Raw genomic sequence first — 12593 nt, forward strand, 5'->3', positions numbered from 1 at the left:
AAAACACAGAAAAAAGATGCTTGTAGACATGTGACAAACTTCTGTATGTGCATTGAAGATGAATAATTCTTTTGATTTTATTAAAGACACGGAGGCTCATATTATGCATAACTCTTTCTTTATTTCCTCAGCAGCAAAGATAGAGGAATATAAATATTATCAAAATGAAAGAAAAAACTGTATAGGCACAACAGGCAACCAATCACATAATAGAGGAAGTAGCTATATAAGTCCTGTGTCTCCCACAATCCCCCTCTTTCTTTGCTGCTTCCTCAGACAGATAAGTGTTTTGCTCTTCTCTCTGTAATCAGTTGTGGTTTTGCATTTAATTGTATTGCCATTTTACTGTGCTGTTGCATTGTTTGCACATTATACTGTTACTTCCTTTGCCTTGCCGTTAGTGTTCCCTCTGGGACCCCGTGGGTGTTCCCCTTCCCGGCCGGGAGGTCCCTTTCCCTGCCCTCCCCTGCCTCCTCATGCTTCCTCACGGGACTCAGCGCTGTATTGTCTGCCGCGGCCGCTCTCCTCCTCCGGCCGCGGCTGAGTGCGCATTCTCTCCCCGCTCGCGGGCTGGCGCGGCGGGTCGGGTGCACCAGCCCCTTCCCCCTGCCGAATGCCAGGTTGCGTGCGCCTCCCCTCTCACGCGGCGGCCATTTTGAACGGGCCTCGTTCCTCTCTCTGTGCTGCCGTGCGGTCGGTCACCTTGTTTGCCCTGGTCCCCTGGGAACACTAACCGGTCTGTTTGTCACACAAGTTTGCTTTCTGTGGGTTACTCAACCCTTTTTCTCCCTTGTGCCCTTTTCAGCTAGTTTTAATTATTCACTTAGTTTTTTATACCTATTCACTAACATGCAGGATAGGGATGATGGGCCTACAGGTCCCTCAGGGGATTTGCACTTAGACAGTGCTGAGGGTGCTATGGCCTCCCAGGAGTTTCAAACCTTGCTAGAGGCCACTATGGCTTCCTTCATACAGAAGGCTATTGCCTCAGCCATGGGAGCTGTCTCTACCTCCTTTTCTCAATCCCTGCACTCTCTAGTTTTACCTGCTCTGGCCACCCCCGCCCCTATGGGTTCGGGGTCCCCTTCTCCTGGAGCCCGTAAGACAAGGGCCAAATCTAAACATGTCGGCTCCCATTCCTCGATGCAGGCTCTGCCTGCCATGACTGACACGCTAGAGGCGGTCACAGATGGCGCGCACCCCACGCGCAAAAGAGCCCCTGGCCGGGCTAAAAAGGCTAGATTGTGGAAACGGACTAGAGCCCTTGATGATGGGTCGGATACCGACCGGAGTGTGGAGGACGAATCCGACATTATGGAGTATGACTCCTTTGATGAAAATGAATCTGGAGAGGATTTGCCCCTTACGGGCGTGAACCCCTCGGGGTCCTCTGCCAAGGCCCGGGGTCAGATATTAGGCCCCTCTGGGGATGACAAAGCAATCCTTGACCCACAGGGTAACCCCCTGTTTGATCCAGACGACCTACGTCACCCCCGGTCTGCTGAATGGGTCCCCCGGATCATATTGCCCAGTATGTGGCTAAGCGCATCCGCACGCCCCTTTCTAGAGAAGGCCGCAATAAACTGCGCGCCAAATGCCCACGTCCTACCCTCCCGGGCGCTGCATGTAAGACCCCGGACATTGATCCGCAGATTGCCCAGTTCTTGAATAAGTCGGGCTGGAAGCCCAAGAAGGGCCTTGACCATTCCCTAAAGGGATGCCAGGACAAGATCCTGGATACACTGGGACCCCTCTCGAAGCTATACGAGCTTCTCGATTCTGCTAGAACTGGAGACTCAGTTTTAGATGTGGACGTGGCCATAGGTTGGGTCCAACGGGCTATATGTTTACTGGGGAACGCCAATACGGCTATTTCTACAGAGAGGCGTAAAGCGATCCTCTTAAAGATCGACCCTAAACTGGCCACTATGACTATGGCGGAACCTGATCCGACCGATGAGGGTTTGCTGTTCGGCACCTCCTTTGTTAAAGACATGGGGTCATATGTCAAGACCTTCACTGTAATTGACAAGGCGCAGGCGAACATGAAACGCGTGTTCGCGCCAAAGGTTTTCGGAGGGGCCGGGCGTAGCAGGAACCGTCCACCCGGCCGTGGTTTCCGAGGCGCATTCCGCGCAACCAGATCTTCCTTTTTTCCCTCCCGGGGATTTCAGGACCAGAGAACCCCTCCCTTCTTTCCAGCCAGAGGTCGGGCTTGGGGCTCCAGATACCCCCGCGGTGGTACCCCCAGCAGACGTCCGTACGGTGAGTACCCTTTCTTCCCCTCCCGTTCATGTTCAGGTAGCGGGGTGGCTGGCCTTATTTTACCAAAGGTGGGCAGATATCACCTCGGATGCTTGGGTTCTGCAGTGTGTAAGGGGATATCGCCTAGAGTTTGTTTCCGTACCTGTCCAGTTTTATTCTCCCAGAGAGCTGTCTCTTCCACCAGATCAGGACATGATGATTTCCGCGGAAGTCGGGGAAATGTTGTCCAAGGGCGCTATAGAGGAATTGCCGTTCGCCGCCAAAGGCTTTACGAGCAATCTGTTCCTGGTGCCCAAGAAAGGGGGCGGGGTTCGCCCTGTGATAAATCTTCGCCCCCTCAACACCTTCCTACGTTACCAACACTTCCAGATGTAAGGTATACACTGCCTCAGAGACCTTCTACGCCAGTCGGACTGGCTAGCCAAGCTGGACCTAAAAGACGCTTACTTCACGGTCCCCATTGCTTTGGAGTTCAGGGACTATCTCCATTTCACATGGCACGGGCGTCGTTGGCGCTTCACCTGCCTGCCTTTCGGTCTCTCCTTGGCTCCCTGGTGCTTCACCAAGCTCATGAAGCCTGTGGTGGCGTTCCTCCGAACCCACGGGGTTCGCCTCATTATTTACCTGGACGACATTCTGATTTTGTCCCAATCAAAAGAGGATCTCCTTCTACACCTGGAGTGGACTACCAACCTTTTACAGAAGTTGGGTTTTCTGATCAACTGGGACAAATCGGTCCTGGATCCCGCCAAGTCCATAGAGTTTCTGGGCTTTAGAGTGGATTCCGTCCAGCAATTTCTGTTCCTACCGGGTCCCAAGGTGAAAGCCATTCAGAAGGAAATTCGAAGGGCTCTTCTTGTCTCAGACTTGTCCGTCAGACAACTGGCGAGAATAATTGGCCTTCTCGCGGCCTCTGTTCAAGCGATCTTCCCGGGTCCGCTACATTACCGGGCCCTCCAGCGGCTCAAAGGGTCACACCTTCGGTCAGGTCACTCCTACGAATCTCGGATACGTTTGGACACGGAGTCCAGGGACGAATTGGTGTGGTGGCTGGCACACATGTAGGCGTGGAACGGGAGAGCCATTTTCGGCTCCATCCCGGACGTAGTGATCGAGTCCGATGCCACCCCTATTCTGGGGTGCTCGTTGTGGCGACGTTTCCACAGGAGGCAGATGGTCCGACATGGAGAAGTCGTTACACATCAACTGCTTGGAACTCCTGGCAGGGGCATTCGCGATCCGCAGCCTTACCCCAGGACGGGCGAATTGCTGCGTTTTCCTCAAGATGGACAACGTGTCGGCGGTCCGTTACATAAATCACCTGGGGGGTACGAAGTCCAAGATGTTGGCGATTCTAGCAAAAGATTTCTGGCAGTTCTGCCTCTAAAACAACGTCTCGGTGACAGCGGAACACATTCCGGGTCTGGACAATTCGGGAGCGGATTGGAATCAGAGACTCTGGGGATTGGCGTTTACACGCTTCGGTGTTCCAGAGCCTGGACATGTTGTGGGGAAAATTCCAGATGGATCTGTTCGCATCACGGCTGAACACGCAGCTGCCGAAGTTCTACAGTGGGAGGCCGGACCCGGCAGCGGTGGCGACGGATGCCTTTCTCCAGGAATGGCCGCGGGGTCACCTATACGCCTGTCCCCCGTTCAGCATGATCGCACGCACGATCTCGAAGCTGGTTCGCCACGACTGTCGTATGGCGTTGGTCACCCCTCTATGGAGATCTCGACCATGGTTCCCTCGCTTGATGGAGTTGTCAATAGATTACCCTCGATTGATACCAATCTTCCAGGACCTCCTTCTGGATCCGGATGGGAACTCACACGAGCTGGTGTTGCAACACCAGTTGCCCCTGATAGCATAGTTCCTTTCAGGGGACCTTGGATTGTCCCAGACGTTCCGCAGACAACTCTCCTGATCCTCGATAACGCCTGGGCCCCAGGCACATGAACAGCTTATCAAGCTTCATGGAGATCGTGGTCTGGTTTGGCGCATGGAACGGGCAGGGGATCCCGTATCTGCCCCTCTACATTTGATCCTGGAATTCCTCACGTTCCTGTTTGATTCGGGTAAGGCATACCGCACGATCGGCTATTTCGGCCGGTCACAAGGGTTTGGACGGTTCCCCTGTCGGCAGACATCCTTTTGTATGTCGTCTTCTCAAGGGTATTCGCCTTGCTCGTCCTCCTCGGCCTCGTTTCTCTGCCTTTTGGGATGTCAACGTGATGTTGCAGTTCCTATCATCATGGTACCCTAACCAAGAACTGACTTTAAAACGATTGTCATCCAAGTTGGTGATGTTACTCTGTTTGATCTCTTGCAAGAGGGTCTCCGACGTCAGGGCCCTGGATTGGGACGCCGTTGCATTCACCCTGGAAGGCGTTACTTTTGACATAACCAGGAGGACTAAATCAGCATCCAAGTCGTTTACATACCCTAGGTTTTCTGGTTGCCCAGCGCTCTGCCCGGTGGATTGCATCAAAGTTTACCTGGATGTTACACGTTCCCTTCGCTCAGCCGATCTACATGATTTGTTCATATCTTTTAAGTCACCTCACCGTCCAGTTTCGACACCTACTCTGGCACGTTGGGTGCGTTGGATGTTATCTTCTGCGGGTATAGACACCTCTGTATTTACGCCTCATTCTGTGCGAGGCGCGATGGCTTCGAAAGCATCCTCAGTCGGATGTCGTCTAGAAGACATTATGCGAGCGGCGGACTGGTCCTGAGAATCGACCTTTCGAGATTTCTATTTCAGACCAATTGAACACATTGCATCTTGAGTGGTAGCACAGCTTTGAACTTGCATAATATGAGCCTCCGTGTCTTTAATAAAATTCCCAGATTTTACTAGTAACATGACGTAAAGTCATGATTTTATTAAAGACACGGAGGCGAGTATTATTCCCTCCCACCCTCCCGGTGTGGATTTGGGATAGGAGATGCTTCGATGCTATTCATGTATGTTTTCAATTAGGTCTGTATTTATATCATGTTTTGGATGATTTTGTACGTTTTATGCTGGTTTCTAATTATTATATATTTTCTATTTCAGAAGCCAGTTTTGTTTGCGACTCCTCACGGTTATGTTTGATAAGTCTACAGTTTTGAGTTTGGAAATTACCATATTTTTCTGTCTTTTTTAGCTTGAAGTTATCGCATTGTCGCCCGTTTCCTGTTTTGATCAAGTGGGACATCGTTCATCTTACCTGGTCTTCGGTTTCGCAAGAAAGAGGGGGATTGTGGGAGACACAGGACGTATATATTTACTTCTTCTATTATGTGATTGGTTGCCTGTTGTGCCTATACAGTTTTTTTTCATTTTGATAATATTTATATTCCTCTATCTTTGCTGCTGAGGAAATAAAGAAAGAGTTATGCATAATACTCGCCTTCGTGTCTTTAATAAAATCATGACTTTACGTCATGTTACTAGTAAAATCTGGGAATTTTCTTTATGAAATAGATGAACTATAATGGACCCATAAGAGTTACATATACTTACACATTTTACATAGGTTGAAAATCTGCTTAGGTCCATCAGATTCAGCTTTTCTCTATTTCTGCTGTTAATTCAAAATAAGGCATACAAAACAAAAAACAAGTTTGAAGCGCTTTTGAAATTTGCAACAAACTCAGAAAAGATTCCTTCTCAACGCCAGAAACAATACTCCACATATTAAATAGTATATCCCTAAATATTATGTTTTTGAAAGAATTCATCCAGTCGCTGTTTAAAAATCTGTATAGACTCTAATAAAACCACCTTTTCAGGCAGAGAATTTCACATCTTTATTATTCTTACTGTAAAGAACCATTTATTTTGCCTCAGACTAAATATCCCTTTTCCAGTATAAATTGGTAGACCTCATATCCTATGTGTAGTCCTATTATAGAATGGTTTGTATTGGATTATTTGATCATTGCACTTTTTGGACAGTGGAGGCTCAGGGTGACAAGCTATCCAGGGACATATATGTGGGGTGCTGTCCAGGCAAAGGGGGACTGTTGTACACAGGGGAGGGCTGGCAGCCTTAGGCCTGGGGGGCAAAACCAGTCAAGTGGCCCATTGCGCCACCAAATCAGTTCACCATCCATGCCCACCTTTTTCTGGTTTTATAACGGATATTGATGTTATGCTAACCAGTAGCTCTTTGCCATACCCGCTCCTTCACGGCTCTGACTTTCAATGTTGTCAGAGCAGAGAATCTCTGAGCCTGTGCTCTGACTCACTAACTGAGCGCCGGAACCACGAGGGAGAGGATATGATCTGACTGCACCTACTGCTGGTGCGCACCAGTGGACCACCAGCGAATCGTTTAAATTAAATATGCTGGTGTACCCAACTTGTGAGCTGTGTTGGCCGCCGGGCGCCTCTGTTGTCATGGCACCCTGCGTGACCGCACAGCTTGCCCACCCCAACGGCTGGCCCTGCTGACACACACTGATGTTACTACTTAGACATCCCTCAATATTAATACAGAGATGAGCGTAAACACCAATAAACTGTGGAAACAGAGCTGATCCCCCCAAATTTATAAAGGTTTGCTTAGAGGATTTATTCAAGATTAAATCATGCCTCCTTCACTCTCCCCCATGCGCTGCTCTGTAGGCTGGGAGGAAGTGAAGAGTAATCACAGTCTCCCAGCACAACGCCACCTGTGGCTGCATGGGGAACAGCGGTTTAATGTAAGGCTTGCAGGACGGCTATCTGCCGCAGAACCTCTTTGTTTCCGTCTCTGCAAAGGGCTCCAGGCACTGCTTGTTGTGAGTGTGAGCCACTGTAAATTAGGGGCAGAGGGCAGAGGGCACTTGCACTGCGGTCAAGACGGGTCTGGGCAGGAGGAGAGGCAGTGCAATCAGTGAACTCCCCTCCTGTGGGTCAGAGCCGGTGCAATGATTTTTGCCGCCCTAGACAAAATATAAATTTGCCGCCCCCCCCCATGTGACATCACAATGCCCCACCCATATGATCTGCCATATGAACTAACGCCAGTGCTGCACACAGTGTGTGTTTACATTAAAAAGCCTGCAGGGACCAGCTATAGACACCAGAACCACTTCATTAAGCTATAGTGTCCCTTTAATGTGAGGTAAATTATAGATTAGTGTCACTAATAATATACTAGATTGCCTACTTAAAATTAGATGAGGATGATGATGGGCTGCAGTTAGGCTCCACTGGTCTGGTGTAGAACAGGACCTCTGGAGGCTGTTTGCAACTGTGGTCACAAAATTCAACGTTCTGGGAGAATTGGAAGCAGCTCCATTTTTTGGGGGCCTCTTACACAGCTCAAGGTCTGGGCCCCAGTGCCTGATGGTGAGTATGCCCATAAGGCCCACTCATAAGTCCACTTATATGTTCCACCCACCCATGAGCTCGCTCACAGGGAGTGGAGTGTGTAGGGGATGTGTTATGTGTTATCTAATATGTGTGCTTATGGTATGTAGTGTATAGGGATACCAGTTTGTGCAGGTGATGCAGTGTGTTTGTGTGTAGTGGAAGCAGTGTGTATTTGTGTATAAGGGATGTATTATGTGTTTGTTTGTGTGTGAGGGATGCATTGTGTGAATCTGTGTTTGTATGCATAAGGGATGCAAGGTGTGTGTCTGTATGTGTGTGCATTGAGTGTAAGAGATGCATTGTGTTTGTGTGTATGTAAGAAAAACAGTGTGTGTGTTTGCATGTGTGTGTAAGGGTTTGCATTGTATGTTTCTGTGTATGTGTGCAAATGATGCATTGTCTTTGTGTGTAAGGGTTGCATTGTGTGTGTGTGTAATGGATGCATTGTGTGTTTCTCTGTGTGTAAGGGAAGCATGTTCAGTTTCTGTGTATGTATAGGGATGCATTGTGTGTTTCTGTGTATGTATAGGGATGCATTGTGTTTCTGTGTATGTATAGGGGTGCTTGTGTGTTTCTGTGTATGTATAGGGATGCATTGTGTGTGTGTGTGTGTGTGTGTGCGTAGTGTTAAAGAGTTCCCTGTCTTGCCCCCTGTCCTATAGAGCTGTCCCTTCTGTCCCTTAGAGCTCTCCCCTGCCCCTTAGTGGTCTCTCCTCTCCCCCACCCTCCCCTAGCGGTCTCTTCTCACACTCACCCACCCTCCCTGTGCTCTTCTCATCCCCCCTCCACCCTCCCTGTGTTCTTCTCACTCCTCCCTCTGTGTGTTCTCACCCCCCCCATGTGTTCTTCTTACCCCCCGTCCTCCCTGTGTTCTTCTTACTCCCCCCCTTGTTCTTCTTACCCCCTTCTTCTTATTACTCCCCCCTTCTTCTTACCCCCCTTCTTCTTAACCCTCCTACTTCTTCTTCTTACCCCCCTTCTTCTTAACCCTCCTACTTCTTCTTCTTACCCCCCTTCTTCTTACTCCCCCTTCTTCTTCTAATTACTCCCCACTCTTGTTCTTACCCCCTCTTCTTCTAATTACTCCCCACTCTTGTTCTTACCCCCCTCTTCTTCTAATTACTCCCCCTCTTTTTACTCTCCCCCCTTCCCCTCTTTTTACTCTCCACCCCCCCTTCCCCTCTTTTTACTCTCCACCCCCCCTTCCCCTCTTTTTACTCTCCACCCCCCCTTCCCCTCTTTTTACTCTCCACCCCCCCTTCCCCTCTTTTTACTCTCCACCCCCCCTTCCCCTCTTTTTACTCTCCACCCCCCTTCCCCTCTTTTTACTCTCCACCCCCCTTCCCCTCTTTTTACTCTCCACCCCCCCTTCCCCTCTTTTTACTCTCCACCCCCCTTCCCCTCTTTTTACTCTCCACCCCCCCTTCCCCTCTTTTTACTCTCCACCCCCCTTCCCCTCTTTTTACTCTCCACCCCCCCTTCTTACTCTCCACCCCCCCCTTCTTCTTACCCCCTCCCCTGTAGGTGGCCGAGCTGCACTCCAGTCCGCGGTCCCGGCCGGAGTGATAGGAAAGTGCTCAGTGTGCACCTTCCTGTCAGTCCGGCCGGGTACAGGAAACAGAAACTCCTGTTCCACGCGGAACAGGAGTTTCTGTTTCCTGTACCCGGCCGGACTGACAGGAAGTGCACACTCAGTGTGCACCTTCCCATCACTCCGGCCGGGACCGCGGACCGGAGTGCAGCTCGGCCACCTACAGGGGAGGGGAGGGAGGGAAAAGCAGCTGCAGCCGTCTGAGCGCTCTTTACAGAGCGCTCGGCGGCTGCAGCATTTAAAGGGCCGGCCCGCCGCGGCCGGTCCTAAAATATTTTCAGGCGGCCTGGGGGGCAATTGCCTCCCTGCCCCCCGGCCCAGCCTGCCCCTGGTTGTACATCATGGCACCATGTCTGGGAGGACACTGTGGGGAGTCCATGTTGTTACTGGGATTAACATAGTTAAGATCCCAGAGAGAGTGATACCAGAGAGGGTATTCCTTTACTGACATTATATTGTATGGAGGATCCCTTTAAAGGGGGAATCTACATTTGTCCTTTATAAATAGATGTGCTGTGTGTGCAAAATACACACCAATATTTAATGATTTGTATATAGTCTTTATTTGCAAATGTATATTATAAAGCCACATGTCTCCTTCTCTCTTTCGTTACTGATACTCTTATAATTATGGATTATTCTAGCCTCGGTGAGGGAATAATCTAAATTTTATTAAAGAGAGGAGGCGAATATTTGCTTTACCTTCTTTACTGAAACCTCCAGCAGCAAAGAAACAGTTAACAGAACTTTTCAAAACAACCAATCAGAACAAGGCAACAGTAGTATAAAACCCCTTAGCAGGCTCTTCCACTTCCTCTCTCTTTGATGAGGTCGAGCAGGAGAGCAAGGAAACCAACGAATTCACCTTGTAGCAGACACATCCAGAGAAATAATCGTCAAGCCCAGAGAGAAAATAGATTACACTGCAAGAAAAAGGAAAACATTGTGAAAGTAAACTGTCATATCCACACAATATCACTTGCACATCATAATACCTGATGAATAAACAAAGTCTACAGATCTTATGAAGACCTAGTATCTACCTAAACTAAAAGGCATTGACGAAACATAATTACAACACAAACATGATGAATAAAAATGCACACAGACAACCATCACCGAATAATAGAAATAACCTATTATGTAAAACAATGCATTCACAAAACATAACAATATCCCCAATTAATTATAAGACCCAAATCCAGGGAGGGAACGTAAGAAAAGGGGGGGGGGAAATATTCGCCTCCTGTCTTTAATAAAATTTAGATTATTCCCTCACCGAGGCTAGAATAATCCCTAATTTTATGGCAGGACAGGAGGCTTCATATTTGCAATTTTTTTTTTTTTTGAATTCTTTATTTTTGCAGTGCATATGGTGATAACATTCAGGCACACGGTACCCCAAAGGCAATCCGCGTGCTTAGTTCAAAACAATGAGTGATAACATGGAAAGCATTAGGGTATGTTAGGACAATGCACTATTTTATATATATGTGAACAGGTTTAAATCAAGATAGTTAGGCATGGTATAGATTCTTTACGTAGTATGCTAGGGTAACTATGCGTGTTCAGAATAAAACATACGTGTGATGAGATAGGTTAAACTAGCTATGTACTGAGTTAGCAATACATATGTATGGTCATGCTTAGAACATGCTGAGTAAGTGTTATTTAAATTAAGATTCTACGAGACAACAAGGAAATATATAGGACGGTAGCTTAGTGTTAGAATCATATGGTTGCATGCAGGTAGTATGCTTAGTTTAAGTAAGTACATGCTTAGGTATGAACAATGTAATTAGGTATCAGCGAAGTAATTTCACCTCTTACTCCCCTGTAGCCACTCGTGGATGGATGTAGTAGATAAGGGTCGAGAGCTATACAGTTGACCCCTTGCCGCTGATAGTTATACAGGAATACACACAATACAGAAATACACCCAATACTGTATAGCCGACATCATATTGTTATGTTTACACTAGGGAGGGTAAAGGCTAATTGGGTCATGCTTAAAAGGTCCCTTTGTGTCTGAGAGATCTTGCCTTCTGTGGATTCAGCTTGGACTCCCTGTGGTCTGTTTTGCTCGCTTTGCGGCTGCTGTGGACTGGCTAGTCATCGCTGCATGGGGTGCTGTGTGATAACCGATGTTCTGGGCTTGGACCCCGGGATTTCCAAGGGGTGATGTGGTGCAGAGTGAGGGCTGATATGTTCTGCCGGTCTGATGGTTGCAGGCTTAATGCGTGGTGCCCTGTTTCCCGCCGCTGGTTGCGGTTCCCACTCCTTACCGGAGCTGAGATTCTGAGGAGGGTTCCATGCGGTAAGTGTCTCAGTAGGTCGCCCCTGTGTAGGTGTGCGGTTGCAGTCCATGGGTGGTAGATCCTGCAGCGCTACGGGGCTATGGCGGTTGCGGTGGTTGTGGGGTGAGTCTCTCCCGCCCAGATCTAGCAGTTGGGTGCGTGTTCGCCGCCATTTTAAGGTCTGGCGGTATTGCAGGCCTCAGTCCCCTTCGTAGCTGTCCGGGTGGCAGGGTTTCAGTGTGAGGACCGGGATCACCCCCCCGGTCCAGGGGGGGGGAACGGAGCCGGTTCCTCGAGGGTCCAGGTCCCCGGCCGGGTACCATTCGGCGGGATAGCGGGGCAGCGGCCGTCCGCCCCGCTCACCGCTGGAGTAGGCCGCAAGTTCAGCCTCGAAGATTCCCCTCCCAGGGGACTACAACTCTGCGAGCTAGCCTCTCCCTGGGTCCCGGGCTCTGTGCCCATCGAGGGCCGCCGCTGCCGGTCGGTATAGTTGGCCAATACAGCATTTTTAGCTCGGGTAAGTTTAAGTTTCGCTGGAGCTGGTCTGTCTTGCGACCATCCAGCTCGGCGGTCCGGCCCCGCCCCCCATATTTGCAATTTTAACGCCCAAATAGTAGAACCAGAAGCAATATGACATAGAGGACTGAAATAAAAGGAGAGTGGAAAAAACCCATTCCCTAAACCAAGCAGCGGTGTAGAGAAAATGCAGAAGGGACCCAACGGCTTCCAAAGTTGCTGAGGTGACAGCACCCCGAACCAAAAGTGTCCCAGAGGAACTCTCAAGGTCAGCCAATGAGAGGATCCACCAAATCCAACGGGCGAGCGAAGATGCAGAAATCAACAGCTGTCCATGAGTAGACGGATGAAAGAACCAGAACCTGGATCTACATGGTCGTGTACAACCTGTCAACAGAGCCGTGGCCTATCCGGAGAATAGGGGTACAACACAGAGGACGGATAGAAATTAAATATGTACGGAGCAGAAACCGATGTACTGAACGGCAAGAAGGAAGAAGACACTACGTCGATACCATGACGTCAGAACGCCATGAAATACAAGATGTACTGGGGAAAACCGTAAGCGGA

This window comes from Pelobates fuscus, chromosome 9 (assembly GCF_036172605.1).
Source record: "Pelobates fuscus isolate aPelFus1 chromosome 9, aPelFus1.pri, whole genome shotgun sequence".
NCBI lineage: Eukaryota > Metazoa > Chordata > Amphibia > Anura > Pelobatidae > Pelobates > Pelobates fuscus.